Here is a 19908-nt window from a genome sequence, read left to right as displayed (position 1 = left end):
CCCCTATCAACTACCATCCTCCCTCCACTGCCATCCTCTCTCCACTACCATCCTCCCTCCACTACCATCCGCCATCCACTACCATCCTCACTCCACTACCAGTCTCCCTCCACTACCATCCCCCATCCACTACCATCATCTCTCCACTGCCATCCTCCCTCCACTATCATCCACCAACCACTACCATCCTCCCTCCACTACCATCCTCCATCCACTAGCATCCACCCGCCAAACCATCCTGCATCCACTACCATCCTCCCTCCACAGCCATCCTCCATCCACTACCCTCCTCCATCAACTACCATTCCCCATCCACTACCATACTCCATCCACCACCATCCCCCATCCACTACTAACCTCCCTCCACTACCATCCTCCCTCCACTACCATCCTCCATCGAGTACCAGCCACCCTCCACTACCATCCTCCCACCACTACCATCCTCCCTCCACTACCATCCCCCATCCACTACCATCCTCCCTCCACATCCATCATCCATCCACTGCTATCCTCCCTCCACTACCATCCTCCATCCACTACCACCCTCCATTCCACTACCATCCTCCATCTACTACCATCCCCCATCAACTACCATCCTCTTCCACTACGATCCTCCCTCCACTACCATCCTCCCTCCACTACAATCCCCCATCCACTACCATTCTCCCTCCACTATCATCCCCCATCCACTACCATCCTACCTCCACTATCATCCCCCATCCACTACCATCCTCCATCCACTACCATCCCCCATCCACTACCATCCTCCATCCACTAACATCCTCCCTCCACTACCATCCTCCCTCCACTACCATCGTCCCTCCACTACCATCCTCCATCCACTACCATCCTACCTCCACTACCATCCCCCATCCACTACCTTCCCCCAACCACTAACATCCTCCCTGCACCACCATCACCAATCCACTACCATCCTCCATTCACTACCATCCTCCATCCACTTCCATCCTCCCTCCACTTCCATCCACCCACCACTACCATCTCCCATCCATTACCATCCTCCCTCCACTACGATCCTCCTTTCACTACCATCCCCCATTCACTTCCATCCTCCCTCCACTACCACCCACCCTCCACTCCCATCCCCTCCACTACCATCCTCACTCCACTACCATCCTCCATCCACTACCATCCTCCCTCCACTAGCAACCTCCGTCCACTACCATCCTCCATTCACTACCATCCCCCATCCACTATCATCCTCACTCCACTACCAGTCTCCCTCCACTACCTTCCACCATCCACTACCATCATCCATCCACTGCCATCCTCCCTCCACTACCATCCTCCAACCACTACCATCCTCCCTCCACTACCATCCACCATCCACTAGCATTCACCCGCCAAACCATCCTGCATCCACTACCATCCTCCCTCCACAGCCATCCTCCATCCACTACCCTCCTCCATCAACTACCATTCCCCATCCACTACCATCCTCCATCCACTACTAACCTCCCTCCACTACCATCCTCCCTCCACTACCATCCTCCATCGAGTACCAGCCACCCTCCACTACCATCCTCCCACCACTACCATCCTCGCTCCACTACCATCCCCCATCCACTTCAATCCTCCCTCCATATCCATCATCCATCCACTGCTATCCTCCCTCCACTACCATCCTCCATCCACTACCAACATCCATTCCACTACCATCCTCCATCTACTACCATCCGGCATCAACTACCATCCTCTTCCACTACCATCCTCCCTCCACTACCATCCTCCCTCCACTACAATCCCCCATCCACTACCATTCTCCCTCCACTATCATCCCCCATCCACTACCATCCTACCTCCACTATCATCCCCCATCCACTACCATCCTCCCTCCACTAGCATCCTCCGTCCACTACCATCCTCCATCCACTACCATCCCCCATCCACTCTCATCCTCCCTCCACTACCATCTTCCCTCCACTACCATCCGGCAAACACTACCATCCTCCATCCACTACCATCCTTCCTCGACTACCATCCTCCCTCTTCTACCATCCCCCCTCCACTTCCATTCTCCCTCCACTACCATCCCACATCCACTACCATCCCTGATCCACTACCATTCTCCCTCCACGATCATTTCCATCCACTACCATCCTCCCTCCACTATCATCCCCCATCCACTACCATCCCCCATCCACTTCCATGCTCCCTCCACTACCATCCTCCCTCCAGTACTATCCCCAATCCACTACCATCCTCATTCCACTACCATCCTCCCTCCACTACTCTCCTCCCTCCACGACCATCCTTCCTCCACTACCACACTCCATCCACTTTCAGCCTCCATCTACTATCATCCACCATCCACTACCATCCTCACTCCACTAACATCTTCCCTCCAGTACCATCCTCCCTCCACTACCATCCTCCCTCCACTACCATCCTCCCTACACTACCAACCTTCCTCCACTACCATCCTCCATCCAATACCATCCCCCATCCACTACCATCCTCCCACCACTACCATCCTCCCTCCACTACCATCCTCCAACCACTACCATCCTCCATCCACTTTCATCCTCCCTCCACTACCATCCTCCCTCCTCTACCATCCCCCCTCCACTACCATCCTCCCTCCACTACCATCCCCCATCCACTACCATCCCCCATCCACTACCTTTCTTCCTCCACTATCATCCCCCATCCACTACCATCCTAACTCCACTATCAACCCCCATCCACTAACATCCTCCCTCCACTACCATCCTGGATCCACTACCATCCTCCATCCACTACCATCCTCCCTCCACTACCAGCCCCCTTCCACTACCATCTCCCATCCACTACCATCCCCTTCCACTACTATTCTCCCTCCACTACCATCCCCCATCCACTAACATCCACCCTCCACTACCCTCCTCCCTCCACTACCATACATTCTCCACTACCATCCTCCCTCCACTACCATCCCCCATCCACTACCAACCTCCGTCCACTACCATCCCCCATCCACTTCCATCCTCCCTCAACTACCATCTTCCCTCCACTACCATCCCCCATCCACTACCATCCTCCGTCCACTACCATCCTCCCTCTACTACCATCCCCCATCCACTAAAATCCTCCCTCCACTACCATCCTCCCTGCACTACCATCCTCCATTTGCTGCCATCCCCCATCCACTACCATCCTCCATCCACTACCATCCTCCCTCCACTACCATCCCCCATCCACTACCTTCCCCCAACCACTACCATCCTCACTCCACTACCATCCTCCCTGCAATAACATCCTCAATCTGCTACCATCCCCCATCCACTACCATCCACCCTCCACTACCATCCCCCATCCACTACCTTCCCCCAAACACTACCATCCTCACTCAACCACCATCCCCCATCCACTACCATCCTAACTCCACTATCATCCCCCATCCACTACCATTCCCCATCCAATATTCTTCTCCCTCCCGTTCCATTCTCCTTCAACTACCATCCTCCCTCCACTGCCATTCTCCATCCACTACCGTCCCCCATCAACCTCCACCCACCCTCCACTACCATCCTTCCTCCACTACCATACCCAATCCACTACCATCCTTCCTTCATTACCATCCTCCATCCACTACCATCCCCCATCCACTACCATCCTCCCTCCACTACCATCCTCCCTCCACTACCATCCTCCAACCACTACCATCCTATCTCCACTACCATCCTTCCTCCACTACCATCCCCCATCCACTACCTTCCCCCAACCACTACCATCCTCACTCAACCACCATCCCCCATCCACTACCATCCTAACTCCACTATCATCCCCCATCCACTACCATTCCCCATCCAATATTCTTCTCCCTCCCGTTCCATTCTCCTTCAACTACCATCCTCCCTCCACTGCCATTCTCCATCCACTACCGTCCCCCATCAACCTCCACCCACCCTCCACTACCATCCTTCCTCCACTACCATACCCAATCCACTACCATCCTTCCTTCATTACCATCCTCAATCCACTACCATCCCCCATCCACTACCATCCATTACCATCCTCCCTCCACTATAATCGCCCATCCACTACCATCCTCCCTCCACTATCATCCCCCATCCACTACCTTCCCGCAACCACTACCATCCTCACTCAACCACCATCCCCCATCCACTACCATCCCCCATCCACTACCATCCCCATCCAATATCCTTCTCCCTACCGTTCCATTCTCCATTAACTACCATCCTTCCTCCACTACCATACCCAATCCACTACCATCCTCCCTCCACTACCATCCTCCATCCACTACTATCCTCCCTCCACTACCATCCTCCATCCACTACCACCCTCCATCCACTAGCATCCTCCATCTTCTACCATCCCCCATCTACTACCATCCTCACTCCACTACCATCCTCTCTCCACTACCATCCCCCATCCACTACAATTCTCCCTCCACTATCAACCCCCATCCACTACCTTCCTCCCTCCACTATCATCCCCCATCCACTATCATCCTCCCTCCTCTACCATCCCCGAACCACTAACATCCCCCAAACACTACCATCCTCCCTCCACTACCATCCACCATCCACTACCATCCTCCATCCACTACCATCCACCCTCCACTACCATCCCCCATCCACTACCATCCGCCATCCACTACCATCCTCCATCCACTACCATCCTCCATCCACTACCATCCCCCATTCACTACCATACTCTCTCCACTACCATTCGGCATCCACTACCATCCTCCATCCACTACCATCCCCCATCCATTACCATCTTCGTTCCAATACCATCCTCCCTCCACGAGCATCCACCATCCACTACTATCCTCCATCCACTACCATCCCCTATCGACTACCATCCTCCCTCCACTGCCATCCTCCCTCCACTACCATCCCGCATCCACTAACATCCTCACTCCACTACCAGTCTCCCTCCACTATCATCCTCCATCCACTACCATCCTCCATCCACTAGCATCAACCCGCCAAACCATCCTGCATCCACTACCATCCTCCCTCCACAGCCATCCTCCATCCACTACCCTCCTCCATCCACTACCATTCCCATCCACTACCATCCTCCAACCACCACCATCCCCCATCCACTACTAACCTCCCTCCACTACCATCCTCCCTCCACTACCATCCTCCATCGATTACCAGCCACCCTCCACTACCATCCTCCCACCACTACCATCCTCCCTCCACTACCATCCCCCATCCACTACCATCCTCCCTCCACATCCATCATCCATCCACTGCTATCCTCCCTCCACTACCATCCTCCATCCACTACGACCCTCCATTCCACTACCATCCTCCATCTACTACCATCCCCATCAACTACCATTCTCCCTCCACTATCATCCCCCAGCCACTACCTTCCTACCTCCACTATCATCCCCCATCCACTACCATCCTCCATCCACTACCATCCCCCATCCACTACCATCCTCCATCCACTAACATCCTCCCTCCACTACCATCCTCCCTCCACTACCATCGTCCCTCCACTACCATCCTCCATCCACTACCATCCTACCTCCACTACCATCCCCCATCCACTACCTTCCCCCAACCAGTACCATCCTCCCTGCACCACCATCACCAATCCACTACCATCCTCCATCCACTACCATCCTCCCTCCACAACCATCCCCCATCCACTACCATCCCCCATCCACTACCATCCCCCATCCACTACCATCCCCATCCAATATCCTCCTCCCTCCAGTACCATCCTCCCTCCACTACCATCCCCCATCCACTACCATCCTCCCTCCACTACCATCCTCCATCCACTACTAATCTCCCTCCACTACCATCCTCCATCCACTACCACCCTCCATCCACTAGCATCCTCCATCTACTACCATCCCCATCTACTACCATCCTCACTACACTGCCATCCTCCCTCCACTACCATCCTCCATCCAATACCATCCTCCCTCCACTACCATCCTCCATCCACTACCATCCTCCCTCCACTACCATCCTCCATCCACTAGCATCCACTCTCCAACACCATCCTGCATCCTCTACCATCCTGCCTCCACAGCAATCCTCCATCCACTACCCTCCTCCATCAACTACCATTCCCCATCCCATACCATCCTCCATCAACTACCATCCGCCCTCCACTACCATCATCCATCCAATACCATCCCCCATCAACTTCCATCCTCCCTCCAGTACCATCTTCCGTCCACTACCATCCCCCATCCTCTACCATCCCCCCGCCACAAACATCCTCCATCCACTACTAATCTACCTCCACTACAATCCTCCATCCAGTACCACCCTCCAAGCACTAGCATCCTCCATCTACTACCATCCCCCATCTACTACCATCATCCCTCCACTTCCATCCTCCCTCCAATGTCATCCTCCATCCACTACCATCCCCCATCCACTACCATCCTCCCTCCACTAACATCCTCCCTCCACTACCAGTCTACAACCCCAACCATCCTCCATCCAATACCATTCCCCATCCACTACCATCCTCCATCCACTACCATCCCCCATCCAATACTATCCTTCATCCAGTAAATCCTCCCTCCACTACCATCCTCCATCCAGTACCAGCCTCCCTGCACTACCATCCTCCATCCACTACCATCCTCCATCCACTACCATCCCCAATCGACTACCATCCTCCCTCCACTGCCATCCTCTCTCCACTACCATCCTCCCTCCACTACCATCCACCATCCACTACCATCCTCACTCCACTACCAGTCTCCCTCCACTACCATCCCCCATCCACTACCATCATCCCTCCACAGCCATCCTCCCTCCACTACCATCCTCCAACCACTACCATCCTCCCTCCACTACCATCCTCAATCCACTAGCATCCACCCGCCAAACCATCCTGCATCCACTACCATCCTCCCTCCACAGCCATCCTCCATCCACTACCCTCCTCCATCAACTACCATTCCCCATCCACTACCATCCTCCATCCACCACCATCCCCCATCCACTACTAACCTCCCTCCACTGCCATCCTCCCTCCACTACCATCCTCCATCGAGTACCAGCCACCCTCCACTACCATCCTCCCACCACTACCATCCTCCCTCCACTACCATCCCCCATCCACTACCATCCTCGCTCCACATCCATCATCTATCCACTGCTATCCTCCCTCCACTACCATCCTCCATCCACTACCACCCTCCATTCCACTACCATCCTCCATCTACTACCATCCCCCATCAACTACCATCCTCTTCCACTACGATCCTCCCTCCACTACCATCCTCCCTCCACTACAATCCCCCATCCACTACCATTCTCCCTCCACTATCATCCCCCATCCACTACCATCCTACCTCCACTATCATCCCCCATCCACTACCATCCTCCATCCACTACCATCCCCCATCCACTACCATCCTCCATCCACTAACATCCTTCCTCCACTACCATCCTCCCTCCACTACCATCGTCCCTCCACTACCATCCTCCATCCACTACCATCCTACCTCCACGACCATCCCCCATCCACTACCTTCCGCCAACCACTACCATCCTCCCTGCACCACCATCACCAATCCACTACCATCCTCCATCCACTACCATCCTCCCTCCACAACCATCCCCCATCCACTACCATCCCCATCCAATATCCTCCTCCCTACAGTACCATCTTCCCTCCACTACCATCCCCCATCCACTACCATCCTCCCTCTACTACCATCCTCCATCCACTACTAATCTCCCTCTACTACCATCCTCCATCCACTACCATCCTCCCTCCACTACCATCCTCCATCCACTACCATCCTCCCTCCACTACCATCCTCCATCCACTAGCATCCACCCTCCAAGAACATCCTGCATCCTCTACCATCCTGCCTCCACAGCAATCCTCCATCCACTACCCTCCTCCATCAACTACCATTCCCCATCCCATACCATCCTCCATCAACTACCATCCGCCCTCCACCACCATCATCCGTCCAATACCATCCCCCATCAACTTCCATCCTCCCTCCAGTACCATCTTCCGTCCACTACCATCCCCCATCCTCTACCATCCCCCCGCCACAAACATCCTCCATCCACTACTAATCTACCTCCACTACAATCCTCCATCCACTACCACCCTCCAAGCACTAGCATCCTCCACCTACTACCATCCCCATCTACTACCATCATCCCTCCACTTCCATCCTCCCTCCAATGTCATCCTCCATCCACTACCATCCCCCATCCACTACCATCCTCCCTCCACTAACATCCTCCCTCCAATACCAGTCTCCAACCCCTACCATCCTCCATCCAATACCATTCCCCATCCACTACCATCCTCCATCCACTACCATCCCCCATCCACTACTATCCTTCATCCAGTAAATCCTCTCTCCACTACCATCCTCCATCCAGTACCAGCCTCCCTGCACTACCATCCTCCCTCCACTACCATCCTCCCTCCACTGCCATCCCCCATCCACTACCATTCTCCCTCCACTACCATTCTCCCTCCACTACCATTCTCCGTCCACTACAATCCTCCCTCCACTACCATCCTCCATCCACTACCATCCTCCATCCACTACTATCCTCCTTCTTCTACCATCCCCCATTCACTACCATCCTCTTCCACTATCATCCTCCCTCCACTACCGTCCTCCCTCCACTACCGTCCTCCCTCTACTACCATCCTCCCTCCACTACCATCCTGCCTCCACTACCATCCTCCATCCACTACCATCCCCCATCCACTACCATCCACCCTCCACTGCCAGCCTCCAACCACTACCATCCTCCCTCCACTAACATCCTCCCTCCACTACCATCCTCTCTCCACTACCATTCCCCCTCCACTACCATCCTCCCTCCACTACCATCCCCCATCCACTACCATCCCCCATCCACTTACATTCTCCCTCCACTACCTTCACCCATCCACTACCATCATCCATCCACTACCATCCTCCCTCCACTACCAACCCCCATCCATTTACATCCTCCCTCCACTACCATCCTCCCTCCACTACCATCCTTCCTCCACTACCATCCTCCCTTCACTACCATCCTCCATCCACTTCCATCCTCCATCCACTACAATCTTCCAACCACTACCATCCACCCTCCAGTACCATCCTCCATTCACTACCATCCCCCATCCAATACCATCCCCCCTCCACTACCCTCTTCCCTCCCCTACCATCTTCCATCCACTACCATATTCCCTCTACTACCATGCTCCATCCACTACCATCCCCCATCCACTTCCAACCTCCCTCCACTACCATCCTCCCTCCACTACCTTCCCCCACCCACTACCATCCTCATTCCACTACCATCCTCCATCCACTACTCTCCTCCCTCCAATACCATCCTCCATCCACTACCACCCTCCATCCACTACCATCCTCCAACTACTACCGTCCACCATCAACTACCATTCTCCCTCCACTACCATCCTCCCTCCACTACCATCCTCCATCCACTACCATCCTCTCTCCACTACCATCCCCCCTCCACTACCATCCTCCATCCACTACAATCCCCCATCCACTACCATCCTCCCTCCACTACCACCCTCCCTCCACTACCATCATCCAACCACCACCATCCTTCCTCCACTACCATCCTCCCTCCACTGCCATCCACCCTCCTCTACCATCCCCCCTCCACTTCCAACCTCCCTCCACTACCATCCCCAATCCACTACCATCCCCCATCCACTACAATTCTCCCTCCACTATCAACCCTCATCCACTACCTTCCTGCCTCCACTATCATCCCCCATCCAATAACATCTTCCCTCCACTACCATCCCCCATCCTCTACCATCCCCCAAACACAACCATCCTCCCTCCACTACCATCCTCCCTCCACTAACATCCCCCATCCACCACCATCTCCCATCCACTACCATCCCCATCCACTACCATCCTCCCTCCACTACCATCCCAAATCCACTACCATCCACCATCCATTACCATCCTCCATCCACTACCATCCTGCCTCCACTAACATCCCCCATTCGCTACCATCCTCCTTCCACTACCATTCTGCATCCACGACCATCCTAAATCCACTACAATCCCCCATCCATTACCATCCTCTTTCCACTATCATCCTCCCTCCATGAGCATCCTCCATCCACTTCCATCCTCCATCCACTACCATTCCCCATCCACTACCATCCTCCCTCCACTACATCCCCCATCCACTGCCATCCTCCCTCCACTACCATCCTCCCTCCACAAACATCCCCCATCCACTACCATCCTCACTCCACTACCATCCTCCCTCCATACAATCCCCCATCCACTACCATTCTCCCTCCACTATCATTCCCCCATCCAGTACCATCCTGCCTCCACTACCATCCCCCATCCACTACCATCCTCATTCCACTACTATCCTCCATCCACTTCTCTCCTCCCTCCAATACCATCCTCCATCCACTACCACCCTCCATCCATTACCATACTCCATCTACTACCATCCACCATCCACTACCATCCTCCCCCCACTACCATCCGAAATCCACTACCATCCACCATCCATTACCATCCTCCATCCACTACCATCCTGCCTCCACTAACATCCCCCATTCGCTACCATCCTCCTTCCACTACCATTCTGCATCCACGACCATCCTAAATCCACTACAATCCCCCATCCATTACCATCCTCTTTCCACTATCATCCTCCCTCCACGAGCATCCTCCATCCACTACCATCCTCCATCCACTACCATTCCCCATCCACTACCATCCTCCCTCCACTACATCCCCCATCCACTGCCATCCTCCCTCCACTACCATTCTCCCTCCACTATCATCCCCCATCCAGTACCATCCTCCCTCCACTACCATCCCCCATCCACTACCATGCTCATTCCACTACCATCCTCCATCCACTACTCTCCTCCCTCCAATACCATCCTCCATCCACTACCACCCTCCATCCATTACCATACTCCATCTACTACCATCCACCATCCACTACCATCCTCCCTCCACTACCATCCCCATCCACTACCATCCTCCCTCCACTACCATCCGCCCTCCACTACCATCCTCCATCCACTACCATCCCCATCCACTACCATCCTCCCTCCACTACCATCCTCCAACCATTACCATCCTCCCTCCACGACCATCACCCATCCACTACCATCCTCCCTACTCTACCATCCCCCCTCCACTTCCAACCTCAATCCACTACCATCCCCCATCCAATACCATCCCCCATCCAGTACAATTCTCCCTCCACTATCAACCCTCATCCACTTCTATCCTGCCTCCACTATCATCCCCCATCCACAAACATCCTCCCTCCACTACCATCCCCCATCCACTACCATCCCCCAAACACTACCATCCTCCCTCCATTACCATCCTACCTCCACTAACATCCCCCATCCACTACCATCTCCCATCCAATAGCTTCCCCATCCACTACCATCCTCCCTCCACTACCATCCCCCATCCACTACCATCCACCATCCATTACCATCCTCCATCCACTACCATCCTCCCTCCACTAACATCCCCCATTCACTAACATCCTCCCTCCCCTACCATTCTGCATCCACTACCATCCTCCATCCACTACCATCCCCCATCCATTACCATCCTCTTACAACTATCATCCTCCCTCCACGAGCATCCTCCATCCACTACCATCCTCCATCCACTACCATCCCCCATCCACTACCATCCTCCCTCCACTACATCCCCCATCCACTGCCATCCTCCCTCCACTACCAGCCTCCCTCCACTACCATCCCCATCCACTACCATCCTCCCTCCACTACCATCGTCCCTCCACGACCATCCTCCATCCACTAGCATCCACCCTCCACTACCATCCTGCATCCATTACCATCCGCCCTCCACAGCCATCCTCCATCCACTACCCTCCTCCATCCACTACCATACCCCATCCACTACCATCCGCCATCCAATTCCATCCCCCATCCACTACTAACCTCCCTCCACTACCATCCTCCCTCCACAACCATCCTCCATCTAGTACCAGCCAACCTCCACTACCATCCTCCCTCCACTACCATCCTCCCTCCACGACCATCCCCCATTCACTAACATCCTCCCTCCCCTACCATTCTGCATCCACTACCATCCTTCATCCACTACCATCCTCCCTCCACTAACATCCCCCATTCACTAACATCCTCCCTCCCCTACCATTCTGCATCCACTACCATCCTCCATCCACTACCATCCCCCATCCATTACCATCCTCTTACAACTATCATCCTCCCTCCACGAGCATCCTCCATCCACTACCATCCTCCATCCACTACCATCCCCCATCCACTACCATCCTCCCTCCACTACATCCCCCATCCACTGCCATCCTCCCTCCACTACCAGCCTCCCTCCACTACCATCCCCATCCACTACCATCCTCCCTCCACTACCATCGTCCCTCCACGACCATCCTCCATCCACTAGCATCCACCCTCCACTACCATCCTGCATCCATTACCATCCGCCCTCCACAGCCATCCTCCATCCACTACCCTCCTCCATCCACTACCATACCCCATCCACTACCATCCGCCATCCAATTCCATCCCCCATCCACTACTAACCTCCCTCCACTACCATCCACCCTCCACAACCATCCTCCATCTAGTACCAGCCAACCTCCACTACCATCCTCCCTCCACTACCATCCTCCCTCCACGACCATCCCCCATCCACTACCATCCTCCCTCCACTTCCCTCATCCATCCACTGCTATCCTCCCTCCACTACCATCCCCCCTCTACTACCATCCCCAATCAAATACCATCCTCTTCCACTACCATCCTCCCTCCACTACCATCCTCCCTCCACAAACATCCTCCATCCACTACCATCCTCTCTCCACTACCATCCTCCCTCCATACGATCCCCCATCCACTACCATTCTCCCTCCACTATCATCCCCCAACCAGTACCATCCTCCCTCCACTATCATCCCCCATCCACTACCAACCTCCCTCCACTACCAGCCTCCCTCCACTACCATCCCCATCCACTACCATCCTCCCTCCACTACCATCGTCCCTCCACGACCATCCTCCATCCACTAGCATCCACCCTCCACTACCATCCTGCATCCATTACCATCCGCCCTCCACAGCCATCCTCCATCCACTACCCTCCTCCATCCACTACCATACCCCATCCACTACCATCCGCCATCCAATTCCATCCCCCATCCACTACTAACCTCCCTCCACTACCATCCTCCCTCCACAACCATCCTCCATCTAGTACCAGCCAACCTCCACTACCATCCTCCCTCCACTACCATCCTCCCTCCACGACCATCCCCCATCCACTACCATCCTCCCTCCACTTCCCTCATCCATCCACTGCTATCCTCCCTCCACTACCATCCCCCCTCTACTACCATCCCCAATCAAATACCATCCTCTTCCACTACCATCCTCCCTCCACTACCATCCTCCCTCCACAAACATCCTCCATCCACTACCATCCTCTCTCCACTACCATCCTCCCTCCATACGATCCCCCATCCACTACCATTCTCCCTCCACTATCATCCCCCAACCAGTACCATCCTCCCTCCACTATCATCCCCCATCCACTACCAACCTCACTCCACTACCATCCCCCATCCAATACCATCCTTAATCCACTACCATCCTCCATCCACCACCATCCCCCATCCACTACCATCCCCCATCCACTACCATCCTCGCTACACTACCATCCTCCCTCCACTACCATCCGCCCTCCACTACCATCCTCCATCCACTACCATCCCCATCCACTACCATCCTCCCTCCACTACCATCCTCCAACCATTACCATCCTCCCTCCACTGCCATCACCCATCCACTACCATCCTCCCTCCTCTACCATCCCCCCTCCACTTCCAACCTCAATCCACTACCATCCCCCATCCAATACCATCCCCCATCCAGTACAATTCTCCCTCCACTATCAACCCTCATCCACTTCCTTCCTGCCTCCACTATCATCCCCCATCCACAAACATCCTCCCTCCACTACCATCCCCCATCCACTACCATCCCCCAAACACTACCATCCTCCCTCCATTACCATCCTACCTCCACTAACATCCCCCATCCACTACCATCTCCCATCCAATAGCTTCCCCATCCACTACCATCCTCCCTCCACTACCATCCCCCATCCACTACCATCCACCATCCATTACCATCCTCCATCCACTACCATCCTCCCTCCACTAACATCCCCAATTCGCTAACATCCTCCCTCCCCTACCATTCTGCATCCACTACCATCCTCCATCCACTACCATCCCCCATCCATTACCATCCTCTTTCCACTATCATCCTCCCTCCACGAGCATCCTCCATCCACTACCATCCTCCATCCACTACCATCCCCCATCCACTACCATCCTCCCTCCACTACATCCCCCATCCACTGCCATCCTCCCTCCACTACCAGCCTCCATCCACTACCATCCCCCATCCACTACCATCCTCCCTCCACTACCATCGTCCCTCCACTACCATCCTCCATCCACTACCATCCTCCCTCCACGACCATCCTCCATCCACTAGCATCCACCGTCCACTACCATCCTGCATCCATTACCATCCGCCCTCCACAGCCATCCTCCATCCACTACCCTCCTCCATCCACTACCATACCCCATCCACTACCATCCGCCATCCAATTCCATCCCCCATGCACTACTAACCTCCCTCCACTACCATCCTCCCTCCACAACCATCCTCCATCTAGTACCAGCCAACCTCCACTACCATCCTCCCTCCACTACCATCCTCCCTCCACGACCATCCCCCATCCACTACCATCCTCCCTCCTCTACCATCCCCCCTCCACTTCCAACCTCAATCCACTACCATCCCCATCCAATACCATCCCCCATCCAGTACAATTCTCCCTCCACTATCAACCCTCATCCACTTCCTTCCTGCCTCCACTATCATCCCCCATCCACAAACATCCTCCCTCCACTACCATCCCCCATCCACTACCATCCCCCAAACACTACCATCCTCCCTCCATTACCATCCTACCTCCACTACCATACCCCATCCACTACCATCCGCCATCCAATTCCATCCCCCATGCACTACTAACCTCCCTCCACTACCATCCTCCCTCCACAACCATCCTCCATCTAGTACCAGCCAACCTCCACTACCATCCTCCCTCCACTACCATCCTCCCTCCACGACCATCCCCCATCCACTACCATCCTCCCTCCTCTACCATCCCCCCTCCACTTCCAACCTCAATCCACTACCATCCCCATCCAATACCATCCCCCATCCAGTACAACTCTCCCTCCACTATCAACCCTCATCCACTTCCTTCCTGCCTCCACTATCATCCCCCATCCACAAACATCCTCCCTCCACTACCATCCCCCATCCACTACCATCCCCCAAACACTACCATCCTCCCTCCATTACCATCCTACCTCCACTAACATCCCCCATCCACTACCATCTCCCATCCAATAGCTTCCCCATCCACTACCATCCTCCCTCCACTACCATCCCCCATCCACTACCATCCACCATCCATTACCATCCTCCATCCACTACCATCCTCCCTCCACTAACATCCCCCATTCGCTAACATCCTCCCTCCCCTACCATTCTGCATCCACTACCATCCTCCATCCACTACCATCCCCCATCCATTACCATCCTCTTTCCACTATCATCCTCCCTCCACGAGCATCCTCCATCCACTACCATCCTCCATCCACTACCATCCCCCATCCACTACCATCCTCCCTCCACTACATCCCCCATCCACTGCCATCCACCCTCCACTACCAGCCTCCATCCACTACTATCCCCCATCCACTACCATCCTCCCTCCACTACCATCGTCCCTCCACTACCATCCTCCATCCACTACCATCCTCCCTCCACGACCATCCTCCATCCACTAGCATCCACCCTCCACTACCATCCTGCATCCATTACCATCCGCCCTCCACAGCCATCCTCCATCCACTACCCTCCTCCATCCACTACCATACCCCATCCACTACCATCCGCCATCCAATTCCATCCCCCATCCACTACTAACCTCCCTCCACTACCATCCTCCCTCCACAACCATCCTCCATCTAGTACCAGCCAACCTCCACTACCATCCTCCCTCCACTACCATCCTCCCTCCACGACCATCCCCCATCCACTACCATCCTCCCTCCACTTCCCTCATCCATCCACTGCTATCCTCCCTCCACTACCATCCTCCCTCTACTACCATCCCCAATCAAATACCATCCTCTTCCACTACCATCCTCCCTCCACTACCATCCTCCCTCCACAAACATCCTCCATCCACTACCATCCTCTCTCCACTACCATCCTCCCTCCATACGATCCCCCATCCACTACCATTCTCCCTCCATTATCATCCCCCAACCAGTACCATCCTCCCTCCACTATCATCCCCCATCCACTACCAACCTCACTCCACTACCATCCCCCATCCAATACCATCCTTAATCGACTACCATCCTCCATCCACCACCATCCCCCATCCACTACCATCCCCCATCCACTACCATCCTCCCTACACTACCATCCTCCCTCCACTACCATCCGCCCTCCACTACCATCCTCCATCCACTACCATCCCCATCCACTACCATCCTCCCTCCACTACCATCCTCCAACCATTACCATCCTCCCTCCACTACCATCACCCATCCACTACCATCCTCCCTCCTCTACCATCCCCCCTCCACTTCCAACCTCAATCCACTACCATCCCCCATCCAATACCATCCCCCATCCAGTACAATTCTCCCTCCACTATCAACCCTCATCCACTTCCTTCCTGCCTCCACTATCATCCCCCATCCACAAACATCCTCCCTCCACTACCATCCCCCATCCACTACCATCCCCCAAACACTACCATCCTCCCTCCATTACCATCCTACCTCCACTAACATCCCCCATCCACTACCATCTCCCATCCAATAGCTTCCCCATCCACTACCATCCTCCCTCCACTACCATCCCCCATCCACTACCATCCACCATCCATTACCATCCTCCATCCACTACCATCCTCCCTCCACTAACATCCCCCATTCGCTAACATCCTCCCTCCCCTACCATTCTGCATCCACTACCATCCTCCATCCACTACCATCCCCCATCCATTACCATCCTCTTTCCACTATCATCCTCCCTCCACGAGCATCCTCCATCCACTACCATCCTCCATCCACTACCATCCCCCATCCACTACCATCCTCCCTCCACTACATCCCCCATCCACTGCCATCCTCCCTCCACTACCAGCCTCCATCCACTACCATCCCCCATCCACTACCATCCTCCCTCCACTACCATCGTCCCTCCACTACCATCCTCCATCCACTACCATCCTCCCTCCACAACCATCCTCCATCCACTAGCATCCACCCTCCACTACCATCCTGCATCCATTACCATCCGCCCTCCACAGCCATCCTCCATCCACTACCCTCCTCCATCCACTACCATACCCCATCCACTACCATCCGCCATCCAATTCCATCCCCCATCCACTACTAACCTCCCTCCACTACCATCCTCCCTCCACAACCATCCTCCATCTAGTACCAGCCAACCTCCACTACCATCCTCCCTCCACTACCATCCTCCCTCCACGACCATCCCCCATCCACTACCATCCTCCCTCCACTTCCCTCATCCATCCACTGCTATCCTCCCTCCACTACCATCCTCCCTCTACTACCATCCCCAATCAAATACCATCCTCTTCCACTACCATCCTCCCTCCACTACCATCCTCCCTCCACAAACATCCTCCATCCACTACCATCCTCCCTCCATACGATCCCCCATCCACTACCATTCTCCCTCCACTATCATCCCCCAACCAGTACCATCCTCCCTCCACTATCATCCCCCATCCACTACCAACCTCACTCCACTACCATCCCCCATCCAATACCATCCTTAATCCACTACCAGCCTCCATCCACCACCATCCCCCATCCACTACCATCCCCCATCCACTACCATCCTCCCTACACTACCATCCTCCCTCCACTACCATCCGCCCTCCACTACCATCCTCCATCCACTACCATCCCCATCCACTACCATCCTCCCTCCACTACCATCCTCCAACCATTACCATCCTCCCTCCACTGCCATCACCCATCCACTACCATCCTCCCTCCTCTACCATCCCCCCTCCACTTCCAACCTCAATCCACTACCATCCCTCATCCAATACCATCCCCCATCCACTACAATTCTCCCTCCACTATCAACCCTCATCCACTTCCTTCCTGCCTCCACTATCATCCCCCATCCACAAACATCCTCCCTCCGCTACCATCCCCCATCCACTACCATCCCCCAAACACTACCATCCTCCCTCCATTACCATCCTACCTCCACTAACATCCCCCATCCACTACCATCTCCCATCCAATAGCTTCCCCATCCACTACCATCCTCCCTCCACTACCATCCCCCATCCACTACCATCCACCATCCATTACCATCCTCCATCCACTACCATCCTCCCTCCACTAACATCCCCCATTCGCTAACATCCTCCCTCCCCTACCATTCTGCATCCACTACCATCCTCCATCCACTACCATCCCCCATCCATTACCATCCTCTTTCCACTATCATCCTCCCTCCACGAGCATCCTCCATCCACTACCATCCTCCATCCACTACCATCCCCCATCCACTACCATCCTCCCTCCACTACATCCCCCATCCACTGCCATCCTCCCTCCACTACCAGTCTCCCTCCACTACCATCCCCCATCCACTACCATCCTCCCTCCACTACCATCATCCCTCCACTACCATCCTCCATCCACTACCATCCTCCCTCCACGACCATCCTCCATCCACTAGCATCCACCCTCCACTACCATCCTGCATCCATTACCATCCGCCCTCCACAGCCATCCTCCATCCACTACCCTCCTCCATCCACTACCATACCCCATCCACTACCATCCGCCATCCAATTCCATCCCCCAACCACTACTAACCTCCCTCCACTACCATCCTCCCTCCACAACCATCCTCCATCTAGTACCAGCCAACCTCCACTACCATCCTCCCTCCACTACCATCCTCCCTCCACGACCATCCCCCATCCACTACCATCCTCCCTCCACTTCCCTCATCCATCCACTGCTATCCTCCCTCCACTACCATCCTCCCTCTACTACCATCCCCAATTAAATACCATCCTCTTCCACTACCATCCTCCCTCCACTACCATCCTCCCTCCACAAACATCCTCCATCCACTACCATCCTCTCTCCACTACCATCCTCCCTCCATACGATCCCCCATCCACTAAGATTCTCCCTCCACTATCATCCCCCAACCAGTACCATCCTCCCTCCACTATCATCCCCCATCCACTACCAACCTCACTCCACTACCATCCCCCATCCAATACCATCCTTAATCCACTACCATCCTCCATCCACCACCATCCCCCATCCACTACCATCCTCCCTCCACTACCATCCTCCCTCAACTACCATTCCCCATCCAGTACCATCCTCCATCCACTACCATCCTCCATCCACTACTATCCTCCCTCCACTACCATCCTCCATCCACTACCACTCTCCCTTCAATACCATCCTCCATCTACTACTATCCCCCATCTACTACCATCCTCACACCACTACCATCCTCCCTCCACTACCATCCTCCCTCCACTACCATCCTCTAACCACTACCATTATCCCTCCAATACCATCCTCCATCCACTACCATCCCTCATCCACTACCATCCTCCCTCCACCAACATTCTCCCTCCACTACCAGCCTCCAACCATTACCATCCTCCTGCCGCTACCATCCTCCTGCCAATACCATCGTCCCTCCACTACCATCCTCCATCCACTACCATCCTCCCTC

This window comes from Carcharodon carcharias, chromosome 2 (genome assembly GCF_017639515.1).
Source record: "Carcharodon carcharias isolate sCarCar2 chromosome 2, sCarCar2.pri, whole genome shotgun sequence".
Classification (NCBI taxonomy): Eukaryota; Metazoa; Chordata; class Chondrichthyes; order Lamniformes; family Lamnidae; genus Carcharodon; species Carcharodon carcharias.
Note: the sequence above shows the minus strand (reverse complement) of the source record.